The sequence below is a fragment of the Apteryx mantelli genome, chromosome 9 (genome assembly GCF_036417845.1).
Source record: "Apteryx mantelli isolate bAptMan1 chromosome 9, bAptMan1.hap1, whole genome shotgun sequence".
Lineage (NCBI taxonomy): Eukaryota > Metazoa > Chordata > Aves > Apterygiformes > Apterygidae > Apteryx > Apteryx mantelli.
The window spans coordinates 25222835-25243548 of NC_089986.1; the positions used below are offsets into that span (position 1 = coordinate 25222835).

At 44.0% G+C, this 20714-nt stretch overlaps 1 long non-coding RNA gene across 2 annotated transcripts; it reads left to right on the top strand.

The window, feature by feature from the left end:
• The first annotated feature begins 163 nt into the window (after positions 1–163).
• Positions 164–18653, top strand: LOC106496153 (uncharacterized). 2 transcript variants are annotated; one of them, XR_010884974.1, is made up of 3 exons: positions 164–457; positions 7827–7929; positions 18231–18653. It is a non-coding gene; the product is annotated as an uncharacterized lncRNA (long non-coding RNA). The 2 variants fall into 2 exon arrangements; XR_010884975.1 differs by lacking the exon at positions 164–457 and adding an exon at positions 6537–6598.
• The last annotated feature ends 2061 nt before the right edge of the window (positions 18654–20714 follow it).

The window sequence follows — 20714 nt, forward strand, 5'->3', positions numbered from 1 at the left end:
TCAGAAAAAGGAGGTTGTGAATAGCTTGTAAATATATTTGCTATTTAATTCAAAAGATGAAATGGTTTGCCATATAAGGTTGTAGGCCTCTAGGGCGCAATATATATATTATGATACACACTGTACAGACACGATTGGAATTTTGGCTTCGGGTTATCTGATGTAAGAAACAGATATTTTAGGGAGAACACAGAAAGAGTAAAAGAGCCATAATGCACCGTGGCTGAAAGTATTCTTGCCCCTTGAAGTCATTTGGGAAGCTGGAGGCCAGCTCCCAAACTTGTAATGCCAGTCTTCCCTTCTCCTGGATGTTCACCCGGTTTGGGTAAAACCTGCAGGCGGAAGGGGAGAGGGATGGTGATAAAAAGGAAATTATTAAAATATCAAGGAAAAGCACATGCTGAGGGGACCCTCCTCCCAGAGATCAAGAGGACACTGATCCTGGCTGCATCCTGGGGTAAGCTCTGATTATCCCGTTACCCCGAGGTGATTATTCCTCTCTCTTCTAAATTGACGCTCTTTTACATTGTGACTCTCCCTGTTAGGCTTCCCTCATGGTGACTGCTTTCTTTCTCTTTAATTTCTCTCCTCTCTCTCTGTCTTGACTGCTGGTTCCTTCCAATTCTGCTGTTGATTATCTCAACTTCTAAACTATAGGGAATATAAAATTCTGGTTCTTGGCACCCCACTTTTTCCAGGCTTCCCTCAGGCTCAGTGATCAGGTAGGATATGGTCATTGTAAACTTACTTCCCAGTGATCTGGACCCCTACCAAGCCTCTGGAGTAGTCTGTGACTCCCTTTACAATGCTGCAGCAAGTAAAACAAGGTGTAAAAAGAGGTACCCAGAGGAGAGAGGGAGCATTCTGGACATCTGTACTTCCTCACCAAAAAAGCATGCATGTGCAATATAATACTAGGTTTTGATTCTCTTGGATGGCCTTCAACACCATGAGACCAGTTGGTTTTTGAAGCACTACAGAGAGAAATAATTCATATATTTCTTAACAAATATCTACTGTCATAGTAGATATAATCAGGAAGATTTGCTTTTGCATGATGAGATAGAATAGCTGACTTCTCTAGGTAAATCAGATGAGATAGTCTGGCTGCAGCTGCTGTCATTCACCAGTGCTGCAGTAATCAACTGGAACCATTATTTCATTTATTTAGCTCAGGCATTTGGGTCTTGCTTTGCTTTTTACTTTTATTTTCTTACCACTACTTTGAAATCTCAAAATATTTTTCCCTTTGTATCTCTGAAACAAGAGAATAAACTGAAAACTAGCATGGGGTAATTTAAACTTTTGTACAGAAACTTAAAAGAGCAATAAGTTGTGAATTCACTTTTGGCTGAATGTTCCTTCTGAGCTATATTTTTTCTTTTAGCCTTCACTGGTATAAATTAAATTTTTTCCATGACTACCTATTGCACTTTTGGTAATTACTAACACATGGCAGCTGCGCACAAGTGGTTTTATAGTTTGTAGTGCACTCTTTTAGTAGGAAGTTTATATGTGAAGCAACGAGGTAGGCCAGATTCATGATAGCATTGAGTTTTAGAGTTTTTGGCAGTTTTAGAAGTCCCTGTTCCAAAAAGAAAAAATCCTTTTTATTTTGTTAAAAAAAGAGCCTTGCAAAACCTAGGAGTTGCTAATAAATGTATTAGTATTTATTCTAGCTGATTGCTCTTCAGAATGAATGGTAAACCATGATCTAGTTCGGAAAAAATCTGCTAGAGGAGTAACCCCCCAAGGTGCAATACTGTTGTGTGGCTTGTGGTTTCAGCTCACTTCCACCAGCTGGGTAGGCTCTGCTGACAGCTCCTTCCTGGTCAGCAGCGTCAGCTGCTGGTGCAGCTGCCCCTTGCTGTGGGATCAGCTTTCTGCTGTCTCCTGGCTGACCTGCTTGTGCCTCATCCCACAGATGCAACTTCTTCCGCATCAGACAGAAATCTCCAAGGAGCATGGGGCAAGATAGGGCAGTGATGCAAAGGATCTGAAAAGAACCAGTCTTGCAAAAGAGCTGGCAGCATTCTTGTAATGCAGCATTGCAGTATGAACAGCAGTTTTGTGCTACCTATCTTCGACTCAGATAACGGGTGTTAATTCAGCCATGTTAGCTGAACTGTTTCTGTTCTGGGAATATGATGCTTTGTAAATCATCTTTATTTCTTCTGGTGTTCCTGCTCCTTGCTTCTGATCTTCCAAGTCCATTTCAAGGATATTTTCTGCAGCTCTGTTTTCTGTTATGTAGTCCCTTTCTTACTGAGTTTGATTCTTTACTTACAAAATTGCAGTCCTTGTGACAAATCGCTTCTCCTCTTGCCCTTCCCTTCCAACTTCTGCCATTTGTCTTTTCAGTCCTCTTCCAGGGGGCTCTTTGGGGTATTTTGGGAAATGTTTTCTAATTGCTGAATCTTGTATAACAAGTGCAGTTATTCATGTCTAGTCATTTTTTCCAGTTCTAAAGATTTTATCAGTATCATTGTTTCAGGCAATGTATGCTTCCTGTAGACCACTATCTGAATATCAGTAAACAGCAAATAGGCAAAGCAAGAGTAGATGATAGCTACAGCACGTAAGGGCACTGTATCAGGCACACAAGAATCCTGACAGCAATTTGGAGAGGGGTGGGAGTAGCACTAGATTAGGCTGACCAGGATGGACCTTACTAATGGTGGAGATGCCACAGCTTCGGGATGAGGGCTGGTTGGCCAGGTACTGTTATGAAGCCTGATGCTACATTTCCACCCCCCCACCCCCCCAAACTGTGTGAAGCACTAAATCCCTGGAGTTGATTCAGGATTTATAAAGCAGCCAATATTTCACCTCTGCTTTGGGAATGCTGCCTGTATGTATAAATTCTGAGGTGGACCTGTTCCTTTTGTATTTGGGTATCCGGTGTCAGTGATGGTTTCTGGCAGTGAGTTAACTTTTGTAATCTTTCTTGTCATTTCTGTGCAGTAGGTAGCTGGCTGGGACAGTCTCCTCATGATCTAGAGCTAGCTGACAGGGTGTTATCACTGATGAACCTTGCTCCTCAAATAGTCAGATGGTATCTGTATCATCTTGTGACTGGACAGCAGTCTGCACTGAGTCTTCTGAACTCAGCAGAGGAGATCTGATCTTTGATTTCCTGTTCTCTCAGTCCATTAGTCCTAGAAAGACTGTTGTTTCTGCTGCAGCAGTTTGATTTGCTGTGCCACTACCAGAAGTGACAGGTTGTAAGGACTAATCGATGCCCCTGATGCCCAGGTTCAGATTCATCCTTGCTATTTGCATGCAACATAAATATCTCAGCGAGGTCCTGTTTCCTTCCACTGCTGTGTGGCTTATTCATTAGCATGCTCAGGATAAGGAAAGGCAATTGCAAATCAAATGAGCGCTTAAATTGATACACTAAAGGGGCAGATGAATTCAAACATTGTCCAGACAGCTGGCTTTGTGGCCTGACACAAAGGCTATTCTCAGGACTGACCTGCAGTCCCTGCCATGGAGCACTGGGTGATGATATCCATGTCACTATTTTTTATTGCTTGGGTGAAATTGTCTTTTGTGCCAACAGTTTCACATCTTTCCAACCTCATCCTCTAGCACAGTTTAGAGCTGTTTGAAGGCTGCTGGAAATAATGGTCTCTGGAGTAATCTGCTGGAGCAGGGTCCTTCAGCCTTTTGTTGCTGAGCCTCTGGGCATGTATGATCTTCTTCTGAGAGGTCTGTAATATCTACACGTTTATGTTCACTGTACAGGGGTGTGTTGCTTTCTTTGGAAAAAGAAAAAAAAGGTTAAGAGTGCACAAATCGAAGGTCAAAACTCCTGTCAAAGCCAGGGGTTTTAGTCTAATTGTCCTTTCCTTGCAGCGTGGCCTTTTCCTTCAGGATGCAGAAGGTGCATGAAAAAGTATCTCTACCCAGTTAGAGGACTGGCTGTTTCTAATGCTCTTCACCCCTTGAAAAAAATTCCTTCCCAGTTTGGGTAGTTCTTTGTCTCCTTTTTGCCTCCAAAGCAGCAAAAGGCACAGAAGAAGAACTGGACCAAGCGCTGTTTGTTCATGGTGACATCAGCTTCAGGTTTTGAAACTTCCTGACCCTATCCAGGAAGTCTCCGCTGGCTATTTAGGTCCTTGATGTCCTGCTAGGCAGGTGTCTGCTAGAGAAACAAGGTTGTCCTACATCAGTTGCATCTTATGCATTCAGAGGACCCAATTCCACCCCAGTCAGTGAATCTGACAGACAGCAGCTGTCAGCAAAGGACAGTGTGATGAACCTGCTGCAAGGAAGTCTGCAGCTGCCTTTATTCCTTCTGTTCAGGGCCATGTTTGGGGCTTCTGCTAGGGAGGTGAAGGTGGAAGTAATGAAACTTGGATGACAAGCTGCTGCAGAGCTGTGTCAGCTTTGCTGCCTCTGACATTGTTTGGCCATTTCCTTAAAATAGGATGCTTTTACAAAGCTCAAAGCATTAGTCAACCTAGAAGAAAGACATCAGCCAAATCTGATTCTCAGATCATCCGCCTCCTCCTTGAATGGAGTGTAAAAGAGTTAGTCTAAATTGAGTTCATTATCCAAGCAGGGCATCATTTCCTTCTATGATGGAACGACTGGCTGGGTAGATCAGGGGAGAGCAGTGGATGTTGTCTACCTTGACTTCAGCAAGGCTTTCGACACTGTCTCCCATAACATCCTCATAGGTAAACTCAGGAAGTGTGGGCTGGATGAGTGGACAGTGAGGTGGACTGAGAACTGGCTGAATGGCAGAGCTCAGAGAGTTGTGATCAGTGGCACAGAGTCTAGTTGGAGGCCTGTAGCTAGCGGTGTCCCCCAGGGGTCAGTCCTGGGTCCAGTCTTGTTCAACTTCTTCATCAATGACCTGGATGAAGGAACAGAGTGCACCCTCAGCAAGTTGCCAATACCCCAGAGGGCTGTGCTGCCATTCAGAGAGACCTGGACAGGCTGGAGAGGTGGGCAGATAGGAACCTCATGAAGTTCAACAAAGGCAAGTGCAGGGTCCTGCACCTGGGGAGGAATAACCCCATGCACCAGGACAGGTTGGGGGTTGACCTGCTGGAAAGCAGCTCTGCCGAGAAGGACCTGGGAGTGCTGGTGGACACCAAGTTAAGCATGAGGCAGCAATGTGCCCTTGTGGCCAAGAAGGCCAATGGTATCCTGGGCTGCATCAGGAAGAGTGTTGCCAGCAGGTCGAGGGAGGTGATTCTCCCCCTCTGCTCATCCCTGGTGAGGCCACATCTGGAGTACTGTGTCCAGTTCTAGGCTCCCCAGCACAAGAGGGATGTGGCACTACTGGAGCAAGTCCAGCGAAGGGCTACAAAGATGATGAGGGGACTGGAGCATCTCTCTTATGAGGAAAGGCTGAGAGAGCTTGGCCTGTTTAGCCTGGAGAAGAGAAGGCTGAGAGGAGATCTTATCAACGTGTACAAGTATCTGAAGGGAGGGTGTCAAGAGGATGGGGCCAGACTCTTTTCAGTGGTGCCGAGCGACAGGACGCGAGGCAACGGGCACAAACTGAAACACAGACGCTTCCATCTGAACATGAGGAAAAACTTTTTCACTGTGAGGGTGACAGAGCACTGGAACAGGTTGCCCAGAGAGGTGGTAGAGTCTCCTTCTCTGGAGATATTCAAAACGCGCCTGGATGCAATCCTGTGCAATGTGCTCCAGGTGACCCTGCTTGAGCAGGGGGGTTGGACTAGATGATCTCCAGAGGTCCCTTCCAACCTCAGCGATTCTGTGATTCTGTGATTCCACTTTACAGGTGACCGAGTCTCATGATATGTGTTGTGCTTATGGTTGGGAACCTTTGTGAGCTGGCGGAATATCTCTTACAGTCTGAGTATGAAAAGCGGTGACAACATTAGTTCTAATATCCCAGGTAGTCTTCCATTAACTATTGCTCCAGAAACACCTCAGATTGTTGTCTACCTGCCTGTTTAGTATTTTCCAAATTCATAGGTCCTAAAAACTATTGGATCTCTTTGCCTGTTAGATTTTCATGTTCCTCCAGTCTGCTTTTGAATCTGGCTTTCTTGATGTTTCTATGCATATCGTGGTCTGATCCAGAGCCCTTGAAACTCCAGGAAGATTGCTGGTGGCTTGGAAGGCTTTGGAGCTGGCCTCTAGGACAGTCCATGTCTTAAGACCAGTCCCAATCAGTGTTGAGTGGGCAAAGGAGAGCCTCCTTTTAGCCAAGTACAGGAGGTAAGGCATGTTTTTTATTTTATTCATCACACAAAAGGAAACCGACAAAAATAAGCCTTGGAATGTTCATGGCTATAAGAGAAACTTTTGCTCCATGAGCAAAGAAATGAATGAAGCATGCTTTCCAATGGATTTCTCTCTTGTCTGTGTGATTCCCCGTTCGTGATCCCTGTGAGACAGGCTTACGGGCAGAAAGCAGCATTGAGGTGACCATTGCAGCTCTATGCGTGTACGTTTGCAGTCTGCTGTTGCCAAGTGGACTTTTTGCCTCTCTGTGGGGAGCCAACGGATGGGTGAAGGCAGCCAGCAAAAGAAGTGGGATGGGGACAAGGAGATAGCTGCCATCTCCTTGCCAATATAGAAGTGGAGTGGCAGGAGCCAGCAGGTATGTTACTCTGAAGTGGGAGCTGGGCAACAAGCATTGAGGGAGCAGAGGTGGGAGCTGAGGGAGGAAGGGGTTGGGAGAAATGAGAATGCTGTGCTGTAGAGTGGCTGGACTGATGGGGATTGGGGAGGAGGGAGGGACGGGGAGCTGGAAACACTAGCTCAGAAAGCATTTGGAGGTTACCAGGAAATGCCTCCTCCGCCTCTAGAGAACTTGATGCTGGGGCTGTGTCCTGCAGGTAGAGATCTGTGCACGGAGCTGCTGTAACCTTTGTCCTGCTCTGTAAATACGGAGGGTTATGTAGCACCCCCTGCCCTGCACAGCAGGCACCTGTGACTGCCGGGCACTCACTGCTGAGGGTGTCAGAAGCATGGCCATCTTTGTTCACACAGGGCCATGTGGACTTGCAGTCACTGCCCTGGTGTTTGGCTGGGGTTGGGATCTCTGACTGGGCTGTCTCCATCTGAAAGCATCCAGAATTGATGCGTTTCCTCTGGGGCATTATGCAGTTTGGTTAGTCCAAGTCAATTCAAAATGAAATACTGTGTTTTGATCCTCTTGGCGAATCAACAGTTTGAGTGTTTTTTTGTTTTTGGGTTTTTTTTTTCTAGAAAGAATCTTTTTGCCTCATGGAAAATTTCCATTTTGTCAGAAACTGAATTCTCTTCCAGCAAAACTCACCTATGGAAAATTCCCAACCAACTCTGATTCTAAAGCTTGATGCCAGAAAACATCTAGCAGGCTTTAGCAGAGGGTGACTCAGGGTGTAATGTATCATTTAATCCTAACTAGGGCAACATATCCGCATGAATCTGAGAACATGGGTGCCTGCCCATGCATCCCTAACTCAACATGCAGTAGGCAGTCCACCAAAAACACACATGCAGAAAAGAGAAAACCTGTTGTGATCATTTTTCAATTTTGAAAGCTCAGTTCTACTGTGAAAGAGAAACTGGCAAAATGTCATCAGATGGCCCCAAATCTGCTTCCTCTTAGTGACTTCCAAATCCAAAGTGCTCACTTTAAAAATAAAAAGATGCAGCTTTTTTAACAGATAATTTCACCAGCAACCAGTCTGAGAGACAAAAGAGTTCATTCCTTCTCTTATAAAAATTATGTTGTGGAGAAAGTTATTTGGCATTTTTACAGGCCCAACAGACTTGAATGTTGAAGTTGATTCTGTTGATGCACAAGAAATAAGTAATACTCTCTAGCCCTTCTCCCACAGCTCTGCTGCTCCTGAGCTGCTGCTCAGAAAGAGGCCTGCCAGTGGGGAAAGTGCTATTACCTTCAGCAGAAAAAGCAGCTGGGATTCAAACCTGTCTCAAAAGGTACCTTTTAAAGCCTGTTCGTGGAAGCATTGCCCAATTTAGTAGACACCCTGGGAGAAAAATGCAGGCTTCTAGATGGGAAACAGCATGGCTTGGCAACTGTAGAGACAATTTCGTGTTAGGAAGGGAAAATGAGGGAGAAAGGCGGGTAAAGTGCTTCAAGATGTGGTAATGCTCAAGTATCTTTCCACTGTGTTCTGATGGTTGTCTTTGCTTTCCAGCATGGACCGTACAGACTCATCTTTTAGGACTGAGCTCACAGGTTGTGATCAAGCATCTCACACTTGTGTCCCAAACATGGACTTTAGTGTGTATTAAACCTGTCCAGACATTGGAGTGCTTTTCCTTTTCTAGCTTCAGTGTAAACTGCTGGCTTGCCTGCCTGCAAGAGGCGCATACATACATACATACATACATATATAAAAAGAAAAAAGTAGAAAATAATAGAAAATTTAGTCATCTGGGGTGATGTGCAAACTCCAAATGTTCCTTGTTTATCTTGCAGCTTTGCACTGAGTGCAGTATTGCATAATGTCACAAGTGCTGAATATTTTGTCTATCAAAGTGATGCATTTTAATTAAATTTGCTGTTTAAAATTCAGTTATTCATTAAAGGGACTCAATTGTCCAGAAAGACATGCTGACCTTAGATATAAAATCCTCTCACTGAAGAGGGCTGTTAAGGATATGGATTAGAAAGATGTTATTTCACATAAATTCACTTGGCCAGTTAGCTACATTGATGTATATTGATCCTGACTTGGTTAGTTCATCTGAAAATTTCAAAATGACACTGTTCACCATGCCTGGTATCAACAATTCGGGGTGTGTGTGTGTGTCCTTCTGTTACTCCATGGACTCTGGACATCACTGCTGTTGGGTCTCACAACTAGGGCTGAGCATCAGATCCCCAGGTAGCTTCAGCCTCTACTTTGGTCAGGTGGGAACCCTTGTGGGTTCTTGGTTTGCAATTGACCTCTTTAAGGGCCTTTTAATGGTGGAAGCAAACAGAGAAGAAAGCTTTACAAAACTCAAGCTGTTTTTATCTATGACAAAGAATATACAGTGCTCAGCAAACAATAAAACATGTATTCATTTCCGTGCTCATATTTTTTGTTTTCCACTGCTGAAGTATTCTCTGTGTTGAGATTTGAATCTTTCTGTGCCCAGCAGCCCTCTGCCAGCAGACATCTTCTTTTCTGAAGCAGTCTCTCTTTTCTCCTAGGATGTTTTGTCCTTGTCTGGTGTTAGTCTAAAATATTCGTTGCTGTAACAATATGCTCTTTATTCCTCTCATCTGTTCAAGGTTCCTTTGTCTCTGAATTTCATCTCTTCTTTGATCTTCTAAGATCTAGCTCTAGTTTGACCTTGTTTTCCTCTGTCAGTGCTATCCTATCCTCAGAGAGAGAGAGAGAGAGAGAGAGAGAGAGAATGACTATAAAAAGAAAACTGGCTTTATCAAGAACATGGTTAGTCTTTTGTTCTCTAGAATTACATTGGGCTTGGCCTCTAATGGTCTTTGCTCAATCTATGCATGGATAAGCAAGGTAAAGACACTGCTCTTTAACATAAGGAACATGAGGCAAGAGGCAGTGAAAGATGGTCAAAAGATAAGGAAGCAAACACTTAGATTTCAGATGAGTAGATTAGATTTCAGTGGTTGCCCTACCTACTGGAGTCAGTGAAGCCGTAACATTTTACACTGCTTATGGAAAATTTAATCTGTGGCGCAAAATCCAAGTGTGCTTTGGTCAGGGTAAAGGGTTGGTTTGAAAGTTATGGCCCGTTTCCGTGTTTTTTGTCAAGACAGTGTAATCTCTTACTGTCTAGGAAAGCGTGATCAAAGAAACCCTGTCTTTTGGGGTTGCGAGTATCTGTGCAGGGCTAGTGAAGAAGTGATGTTTAAAAGTCAGAGCACTCTGATGAGAGAGGTATTGAAAGGGCAAAGAAAACATATAAGAGGACTAATTTCAGTTCTTGTTTCATTTCATCAGGTGCTGTATGAAGGTGATAGAATAGTCGAACAAAGCAAACTACGATAATGACTGGATATTTAAAGCAAAATGGGAAATAAATGAGTCATCTGCTTTTGTTAAAGTGGAGAAGAATAGCTTTCTGCCTCAGTTAACTTCTCTATGGGGTATAGAGGCAGCCTTTAACAAAAGGTGAAAAATCCCAATTCCTTTTCATTCCTTTTAATTCCCTTTAAAATCCCTTTAGACTATGGAAGTTATCAATAATGTAATGTTATGACCCAAAGAATCATTATCTGTCAGGAGACTCAAGTTTAATCCTTCTTTGTAATTGAAGTGATGGGCTTGGTTGTTAACCAACACATCTGTATTCATGGGTGTATCTCAGGTATCTAAATTTAAATAGGCATTAGCAAAACCATGTAGTACCTGTCACTGAGGGCATGTCCTCAAGCATATGCAATGCTGTGTGAAGACACCCAGACAGACTTTCTCTGAGTTATGTCATGAGTCTGATTACTTAGTGCAGCTCTCCTGCTCCGTTTCCCAGCTAGTGTGGTCAGGGCTAGCTCATACATTGCTCTGCTGTGAAGACTCTTTCATAAGGCCTTAAAATAACATGGACAGATAGCAAAGGTTTACTTGGAGTAGATTATCCCCATATAACAAATGTACAGTATTGATTTGGAAATGTGTTTTATTGGATTTGGTGTTTTCCAGTGAAAGGTTGAGTTTTCAAAAGGAATGCTTATTGGGAGAAGACCTTGCCACTGCATTTTCCAAAAGATTCCTGCTGTTTTGTGCAGGTTTATACTTCGCTCTCCGTATTACGTTGAGTGACCTCTTTGCTCATCAGAAGCATTGCTGAGTGATTTTCTGCAAGTTCTGTTGCTACTTGTTACTCTGGTAGTAAATCAGACTGCACATGTTGGATGCCCAAGGTGCCCAGCTCTCAAACAGGTGATGCTCCTCAAAACATCCTCCTTAACCATGTAGGCTGGTGCTGTCAGGAAAGCTCACTCATAACTGAGATTGTCCATATGGTCTGTTACTATCCATCTGTTGGTATGAAGACAAACATCTTGTGAGAAATGGAAATCTGATAATGTGCACAGCGTGAGTGTGTGTGTGGGGGGGGGGGACAGGAGGGAGGGATAGGCTAATGTTGGTATCATTAGTGCTTGGTCACCTAGGTGATGGATCTCGCTGCTATAGTAACCTGAAGGCTACATTACTCATCAAATATGAATTTTAACAAACAGGAATGCTTTAAGGTGTTTGTATTTTCTGTCTTCCTGTAACTGTCTGCTGCCCTTTTAAAATATTTACAGGAGTTGTAAAACAATACTCTAAGTAAAGGTTTTGTTTATTTATTTATTTACTTGAAACTGTGTCCTGGGAAAGACCTGTCTTTTATGCCCAAGCATTGAACTTAGGATATTTTTGAGACGATCTTTGAAGAAAGGTGACGCTATTGCTTGTTGTAGGTCTTCTGAGCTCTTGCCTTGTAGGATGTGTCCTTCACAAGGGATGCTGCTTTTCTGGCTAGTATCCAGAGGAGCTTGAGCCAACTCAATACATCTTTAGGCATCCACACTTGCACCATCCTGCATACCTGCAGCCATGCTGCTGTGCCAAGGTTGTGTCTGGAATGTGGATATTTGCAGGGGAGAGGGGGAAAAGGAAGACTGATCCAAACTGGCACTGTGGAGAGCAGAGCCTTTCTGTGACTGGTTTGTGGTGGATTGTGGGACACTAACTTCTCATTTGTGACCCAGAAATGAAGTGATGAAGGCAGTCTCCTCTAATCAAGGCACAAGGTGCTTCCAACTCCTTATCATTGTAGCCCAGTATATTCACTCAGGGATGCAACCTTATGTGCTACTGGGTAAGAAGCTTTCTTGGATTCAGACACCAGTGTGTTTTGGTGTACCTCACTTTGAGACCTGTGAGAGATGATTCTGAAGTCACAAGTGCACACAGAGTGCTAAATCAGCTCATAAGAGGATTGATTTATCTTTTTAAGGATTATATATACAAATCAGCTTTGTGTGTCAAAGCTTTTAGCAGTAATACTATATATGCCTTCTATTACCTGCAGTGCCTCATCTTTTTCACTTGTCCACTGTAGATAGTAGGTAACTTTTAAATTCCTGTATGGAGGGACATTGTCTGTGCAAGAGATTTTTAGGTGCCTCTTGACAAAGCAGGATGGGGTAAGGGAAATATGTTCTGATGACTTGTGGTGGGACAGACTGGTGTATCCTGCTCAGACTGACCTGGCTGACTGACCAGACTTTCTGCTCTATGGAGAGTTTTACAGCAGATGAATAAAAATATGGAAGAACACTTGTTAAAATCAAAACCACGCGTGGTTAAAAACTAGACTGCCAATTTCCCATCCCACTTATCTGGAGCCCTCTATACTTACCATGAAAGGACAAGGTTGGGCCAGTATATGCAAGAAGAACTTCACCAAGATAAAAGACAGTATCTTAGCACTAATTCCCCCAGCCCATATCTCTGAAGGATATATTTGGATCAGTCAAGCCAGGTGACCCTTAAGGCTTGGGGAGTATTCACAGCATCTAGTGTAGGCACCAAGAGGGGCCTGGGCTTCCTTTGTAGTCAGTGAGGAGTGAGACACAGCTCCAGGATGAACCAGGGCTCTCACTATCTACTCCTAACTTAGTGACCCTGACTGGCCCTTGGCAGGTACTGTTTCTTCCATTAACTAGCTAAGTTTGGTACTTTGAGTACTACCTCCCTTCCCCTTCCTAATCTGGTAACTGTGACCCTAAGGCTGGCTCTTGCTATCCAGACTGATAAAGCAGATCTTCACAAACAAATCCCCATAGAAATGAGCAGCCATAGAACAGGACGGCTCATTCGTCAGGAGTAAATCTGTGGAAGGATAACTGCATAGAGGGTAACCTGTAGTCATGCTTAAAATGACAAAGAGTGCTCTGATGTCCCATCCTGCAGTTAATGATGTTTTGTCTGCTCCTGACACAGCCAACTGCATGGCTGTTGGTGTAGTTCTGTTAGATGCTTTGAAAAAGTCTGAGAAGCATATATGTTTGTGGCAGTCTAGTTGTAATCATAACCCTGAAAATATTTCCTCTGGACATTAACCAGACCCTTTAAATGCTTGACTGACCAGTTCTGTCTGAACATAAGGAAAAAATTCTTTACTGTGAGGGGTAACAGAGCACTGGAACAGGTTGCCCAGAGAGGTTGTGGAGTCTCCATCCTTGGAGATGCTCAAAACCTGACCGGACATGGTCCTGGACAGTGTGCTCTAGGTGACCCTGCTTGAGCAGGGAGGTTGGACTAGATCATCTCCAGAGGTCCCTTCCAACCTCAACCATTCTGTGATTCTGTGAGCTGTGTCCATATAATCTGCTAGCAGCTGGTTTCTCAGATTTAGGATTAAAGCATTATACTACTTCCTGGGAACAGGGAAAACTGGGGGGCTAGAATTCAATAGGCCTTGAAGATAGAAACACAGGGAAATGTGGGCTACCAGTGGAGGACCCTCTGTACATAAGTTGTCTGGATACACTGCATCCATGCCACCAAGAAAGGGTGGATACAGAAACAGATTGCAGCTTAGTTTGGTCATCTGTTTGTATTCATTTGGGTGGTCTTGCTCCTGGGCAAAAAGGTGTGAAGGAGTGTGGCTGGACAAGAAGAGAGTGTGTACAGAATTGCTCTAGATGCTCTATGGTCCTGTGTAATTAACTGGTGTAGAGCTAATCTAATTATACTTTTCTTTAGTTATCCAGTGGCACTCTTGGCTTCTGGTTGTGGTGGTGTTCCACTTGACCCGATGAGGCAGTCTCTTCTAATCAATGAGCAGCTGCCCTGTATGTCATGTGAGATTAGGTCAGCTTTAGAAAACACAACAACAAACAGTGAAGTGTTTGTGTTTGAGAAAAGTTTCACAGCAGCTTGCTCTTCTGAGTATTTCACCATGAAATGTTATTTCTTCTTCAGTCCTTTAGGAGGGAGACGCTGCTCTGGTAGAAAGAATTTGCCTCCTGCAGGCAAGCTGAGTAAAGATGAGAGTTCTGGAAAAGCATCTTCCGTGACTGAATGCTGCAAGGGGCCCAGCTCTCAGTCCCTGTTCTGTGAGATTGCCAGGCCAAGACACAGATGCCATGTTCATGAAATTGCGGAGCCCTGTCATGTGAGTGTACTAGGCACTGTAAATAGAAGTGAGCTGCTACAACCGTCTTTTTCCCCAAAGGAAATCCACCCACATTTCCTTAATCTCTTGGAAGATAAACACAACTTTCATGCTGTCAGCTGAATTCCAGATTCTACCTCTCATCTTAAAGCTAGCTAGGATAGTGACTAATAAAATAAGGGAAGAGGGAGCAACTATCATGGGTAGAGTCTTTAAGTTGCTTATACTTTTGTGGAACTGAAGCAAAGGAAAGCTGAAGGTTCTTAGGCCAGGTGTTTGCCTTCAGTTTCTTTAAAGCTTGAACAAAAGTGTTTCAGCTGATGAATGCAAGGGAAAGCAGGCAGATCATTCCCATAAATTAAGACCAAAAATAAATTTTGGTGCCCTTCCTCCTCTCAGGAATTTTCTTCTCTCAAGGTTGGGAAGCAGTAGCTCACAAAGCAGTTGTATTTGTTCACCAGAAAAGCTGATTGGTGAGTGGGCCAGCCACACTGGTAGGAGTAGTTGTAGGTGAAGGTGGAGCTAATTAGGCCATGCTCAGTGCTGTGCAAAGGTAGCTGGCCTCGAAGTAAAAGTGGCTTCTGAGTTAGAGAAATTGGCCATCCCAGATCTAGATGTCCATGCTCAGCATTTTAATGAGAATTATTTTGGTGAAGGTCCTTTTAGGTCTCATCTTTGTTCCCTTCTCCTTGAGGCCTTCTGAACAGGAGCATGGCAATTGCTAGATGTGGATGAATTTGCTTGCTTTAGCTTTTATTTCATTTGGGCTGCCAAGCAGAGGACACTTAGGTAGCAAAGGCTAGATTGATTTCTGCCAATTACTGACTCCCAGCTTGCTTGAATTTGTATAATGTGTGCTGACACTATAAATAAAAGCAGCACTGTCTCCTGCACTGAAAGCTCCTTGTCAACCACAAAATACTGAGATTTTGTTTGGTAGTAATTACGTTACTGGTATTTATAGGATGCCATGTGTTGCTAGGAGGACACACTCAGGGACGTCTGGTTCTTCCTGGTTGATCCAATTTGCAGTATTTGGGTACAACAAACAAGGCAAAGGCAATTTCCCAAGTGTCTGAACAAAAGGATTGTTCACTGAGTCATTTCACCAAAAGGAGGGCAAATATGAGGATTTTCAAGCAGTTGTTTGGCTTGGTTTCTCAGTGAGACCTTTTTGTCCACATTTCTAACATGCTGGCCATGGTTTTGTTGTTCTTGTCTTTTTCATCTTTTCTGGGTGCATTTTCAGTCCTGGGTTCAAAGGCAAGAAACCAAAAGAAGGACCAAATCTAAGGAACCAGCATGAGAAGGAGGGCACCTGCTATAAACTTTGCAAAATTTTTTGAGCAATGACTTGACATCAGGCAAAAATTTGAGTAGAGACAGAAGAGATGAAAGGGAAGAGGGGAGATACAGTCTCTGTCTTGCTCAGTCCTACAGCTTATTACCATTGAGGTCTCCATCTCCTAAGCATTGCTAATGCTAAATATGGTGTCTTGTGATACTTCATTCCTATTGGGTTTAGGGTAATGGTAATTTTCTAAGCATGTAACACAAAACCTGGAGATGTTTATCAAGATCTGCTATTTAAAGAGACAGCAGACTGATTTATGAGGATGTGGCTGTCACAAAGCATCACAGCACTTAATCTCTGAACTTTGAAAACCAATTCTTCAACAGCCAAACTCCTGGAGAGAGACCACCTTTTCTTCTCTCCCTCCCTGCCTAAAAATCTGCTGGAGAACTGGTGCTGATACTCAGGTTCATGCCTCTTTCCCTTCATTGTGTTCTGCTCTTTCCAGAAAGCATTTTGTTCAAGCTGAGCGTGGTCACTCACTCATAGCAAGCTCTGTAGGGGGAACAGTCATCTCTTCTGCCTCATTGGTTGCTGGCTTGAAAGAAGAGGAAGATTGGGAAATAAGAAAATGAAAATAGGAATCACTAGGTTGGATCAGACCATTGTGTGTTCAGCTTTGTGTCTAATGCTTACTGAAGCTGAACTTGCTGCTTCACTTGGGTTTAACGCGTCTAATTGGCTGTACAATGCTGTGGAGGATAGGGTACGTTTCTTTTGGCTGTAGTAAGTGATCAACTCATGTTACAAAGGTAGAGACTTGATTGCTGCTGCATTAGCTAGCTGTGGGTGCACAGATAAGAGAACAGCCCCCAGCTTGTGATTTGCCGGCAAACACGCCTGAGACTGTGGCAGTGACTGGTGCTGAGGATGGTGGGTGGGTGGCCCTGGCTCACGGTATGTTATGTGCTTGATTCATGGTCATGAGCTGGTGAAAACTGGGGCTGCTGGTGCAAACTTACACACTCCTCTTGAAACTACCTGGCCCTTCTGTGGCCAACTAAAAAGTGCATTGCACTGAGAATTGTAACTGCAGGCACATTTGCTTGGAGCCAGGCATCTGACACCATAGAAATTGGAGTCAATGGTGCTTTACTCCCCACATTTAAGACTGATGTTATGCTACATCTGCACTAAAAAACTTCATATGATGACTGTGTTGGTTCAACCACTGCTTTGGCTGAGCTCGTTACTAGGGCGACACTTGCCTGCACCTGTCAGAAGACAGATTTTGCCAGGCCTAATCACTTCATGATATTGGTCCTTATGGTGAATTGAGGTACCAGCCAGCCTCCCAAGATCCCTTCCCACTCTGTTAGTTTGCAGGTCCTTGGTAGGGAGGAGAGGGCTTTGCTTCGACTTGTTGCTTGCAGAGAATATGTATGCCCTGGGATTGTCCACCTCTGTTGGCCTCTTTCAACATCAGAAAAATGGAACATTATGAGGCCTGTGCGAGTAAAGCAAAAAGTCCAGTTCTTGAAAACAGAACGGGAAACAAAGTGCCAGAAGGGAAAAGGAAAGTACGAGCTCAGTTTACATCTTCTCTTGTACTTGGGAACCGCTCTTTGGGAACCTTTGGGAGCTGGGGGAGAAGGCAGCTTTTTCTTGGAGCTGAACTCTGGTGTGGGGCTGAGACCCCCATCCGCCTTTTCCCATAGCACTGCTTAAAAGCAGCAGCCCTCTGAGCTGGTCCCATGCCTTTTATCTTCTTAAACCAGTATCTCCCCCACATTCCCTTTCTGCTTGTGTTCGTAATATGCATCTTAATATTTGCGTTCAGACAAAAAGGTAAAAAATAGGGCCTCTCTCTCTCTCTTCCCGGGCCACCTCTGTTTTTATGCTTCTGTGCTGTTCTTTCATTAGTGCTGTTGCTTTAACTTCAACGTTCTCCCTGCTGGTCACAGCCTTTCTAGAGGCGATACAAAATAGTCTGTACAGGGGTTTTCAAAATATTTTGATCTGTGGACTCCTTAACATGTTTTGAGTTAAATTGTGGATAACTCTATAGGAAAACACCCTCTGAATCATAAAGAGTATAAACTATACAGCAGTTCTGTTAATTTTGCTGTCTTTGAGATTCTCCCTGTTTTTCCTATGTCATAAAAGTACAGATTGGGTATTTAGAGTGCTGTCTCCAAGCTACCTTTTTCCTTCCCTTTCTCACCATCCTGCCCCAATTTTTGCATGTTAGAGGAGTTGTGGTGCCGTGGTGGGCAACCAAATAGAGAAGCATCCTGGCCCTGGCATCTGACAGTCCCGCCACCACAATGGTTCACTGAACGGAGTGCTTTCTGACAAATCCGTCGTACATCTGGTCTGTGCAGAGCGGCCACGGCAGCGCCTGGTTGCTTCCTACAGAATGTTGCTGTTTGGACTGAGTTTTGCAGCGTGTGGCCAAGCCTGCCGTGCCAGCAGCACGCGGGGTGTTCCTCCGCTCCGCGGGGGACTGCGTTGGCTGGGGACCTGTGTGTGCCCGTTTTGCCTCTGCAGTCCGTCGCAGGACTGGTACCTGTAGGTTTTGTCAGTATTGTGATCTGGGTACGCCGATGTCTTTGCATGGCCTTGAAATGTATGCTTTTTTTTTTTTTTAGTTGAAAATACTGCCTAAATGAGGGTAAGAGTTAGCTTTTGATAGACTAGAGTTTATAAGAGAGAGAGATGTGGAGCTTGATAGCTTCCAGGAGCGAGGCTGAGCCAGGTTAATTCTTAATATTAAGAGAAAATCACCGACCTGTTATTTTTGAAGTACGTAATGGTAATAGACTTCCATTCACCCTCCTAGGTGGCCCAGGGCTTTCTGCTGCTACCTCACCATCAATTTGATTTGAAGAAGAGAGAAGGAACCAAAGACTCCATCTGCGTTAGATGCAGCAGGGATCGAGGTGCTACCGCGGCCGGCCGGAGCGTGCACGCCCAGGAGCGGCAGCAAATGCAGCTCGGCTGCAGGCGGACGTGGCTACGTCCCAGGGAACCTGCGGGGCTGTTCTCTGCCCTTGGCTGCAGGTAATTGCTTTGCCTCATGCAATTATATGGGGTAATTAAAAGTAGATTGCACAAAGCAGAGCAAAACTATCAGTACAACCTCCCCATTTGAGGTCTGTTCCTTTAAGAGTGATTATGTGTTTTTATTTTTTATTATTATTTTTTGTTAACCCAACCTGCCTCTGTGTTTTCTACCCAGCTAATCTGTAATCAGTATGGTATAGGAAGGGAAAATAAAAGTATACTTTTAAACATTATTTAGTTCTGCTCATTTTTACAGCACAGCAACTAGTACCAGCCACTATTAGGACTGCAGTGGGAAAACAGAATGATTTAAGGGCCCTAAAATTCACATTTTCTTCCAGCCTGATACGGTGATAGACTATTATACACCAGGATGAACTCTGAAATAGATGCAGCTCAATAAAAGACAAATTCTGGTTGGCTCAGCATATATTAAGGCAGTTTGGGGGGGCTATTTTTTTAATCATTTGGGGTTTTTTTTCCTACATTAAGTGGTATCTTTTTGAAAGGTGAGAAATGGTAATGTAGTGGGCAGTTTTTCTGATAAAGGTTGATAAAATTCCTGCTGGTCCATTACTTTAGAAGTGCTATCATGCTGCTGTGCTTAATGAAAGATCAGTCAAGTAAATTGTTCCTGGGATTCAACTTAATTACCTGCAACGAGGTAAACTTCGTTATCGAGGTCTAATAAAATATCAGGTGGTTTTAATAATGTCAGTAAGGTGGCAGTTTGAAACTGAAACCTGCTTGCTTAATAAGAGAAAAGATAGTAGACTTGAGCAAGGTCTTTTATACGCAGCATGTCACTTTTCCACTTCGAGGAAAGAGACACATGTTTTAAGCTGTGCTAGTGAGAAACTGTAAATTTGTGTCAGTGTTTATCCTCTAAGCCTCAAACTAAAGGGCCTCTAGCTGGAGGACATTTCTTATTGAAAAATTATTTTAGCCTGAAACTTGGCATATGATGACCAGGGTGATTTTTCTTAATACTTTTAAAGGAAACCATTCATCCAGATACATAATTGGAATCAGGACATGTTTCAGAATGACATGGCTGTGGCTGATACTACATTTTAAAGCTTTAAATAAGGAACGGAGCTTAAAGTTTTAGATTTGTAACATGACCCATTTTATAATCTTCTGGATGCTTTTCTATAAATTAAAAAAAAAAAATAAAGCATTTTGGTTTCTTTGCCCCCCCCCCCCCTTTTTTTATCTGCTACCCTGAGAATAATTTGCCTTCCCCACCAATACTGTGAATTTTTTTGTGGTACAGTAAAAATGATACAAATATTCTAGTTGTATTCACAAACACTGGTAGATTATTGTGCGCATTTCCATTAACAGAATCGCAGAAGTGTGTTATTTTTGTTTTTTTTTTTGTTTTTTTTTGTGTAAGTGCATGTTAACCTCAGGAGCATGCCGCAGGACTCGTGACCTACCTGGGGAGCAGTGTTTGCCAGCTCCGTGGTGTGTTTGGGGGCTGCTTTATTGGGTGACGTTAAGTTGCGCCTAGGCGCCAGCAGCCGGGCAGGACGGTGGGGCTTCAGAGGGGCCTTCCTGGTGGAGAACAGCAGCACTGAGCTGAACAGGCTACTGTGTCCGAGCCGAAAACAGCGTTCTCCCCTGACACACGCACCCCGATGTCAGTCTCCCACATTTGATCAGTACTGCTTTCCATTTAAAACAGGAAATTAATTGTTTTACTCCGGAAAAGATCCAGATTGATTCAGTATTTGGCCTTGGCCAGCACCTGACTTGCATGAAAAGGAAGAGACGTCATCGCTGCTTCCCGGTGCTCCAGTGCTACCTTGGCCTGGCGTGGTGCTGCCTTTCGTTTGATTCGCCTCTGTGAAAATCGAGAGAGTAGTTCTGCCAGGACCCCTGGTGAACACCGTGCCTATTTCTCTCGATATCTTTCACAAGTACCCAGGTATTACCAGAGCGTCTTTGCTTTCCTGAGCGTGCAGGCTTTTCCCACGAGTCCTGCAGCCTGATGGGAGGGGGCGCGTGGGCAGGGGGTATACTTTCCGCAAATGGAAAGAATGAAACCCAATTTTTGACAACTTCCGCCTTTAAACTAAAGATCTTTGTGTCAAGCACTTTCTACCAGTTATCAGATGTACTGAGAGATTTTGCATCATTTTTTCCCAGCTGGCATCCCCGGGGTTAGATTTCTTTGCTGTGAGGGGAGCTGCGTGCTGGATGCCCTTGGATTGGAGACAAGCCTCACGACATAGTGCTTCTCCTATGGAAAGCT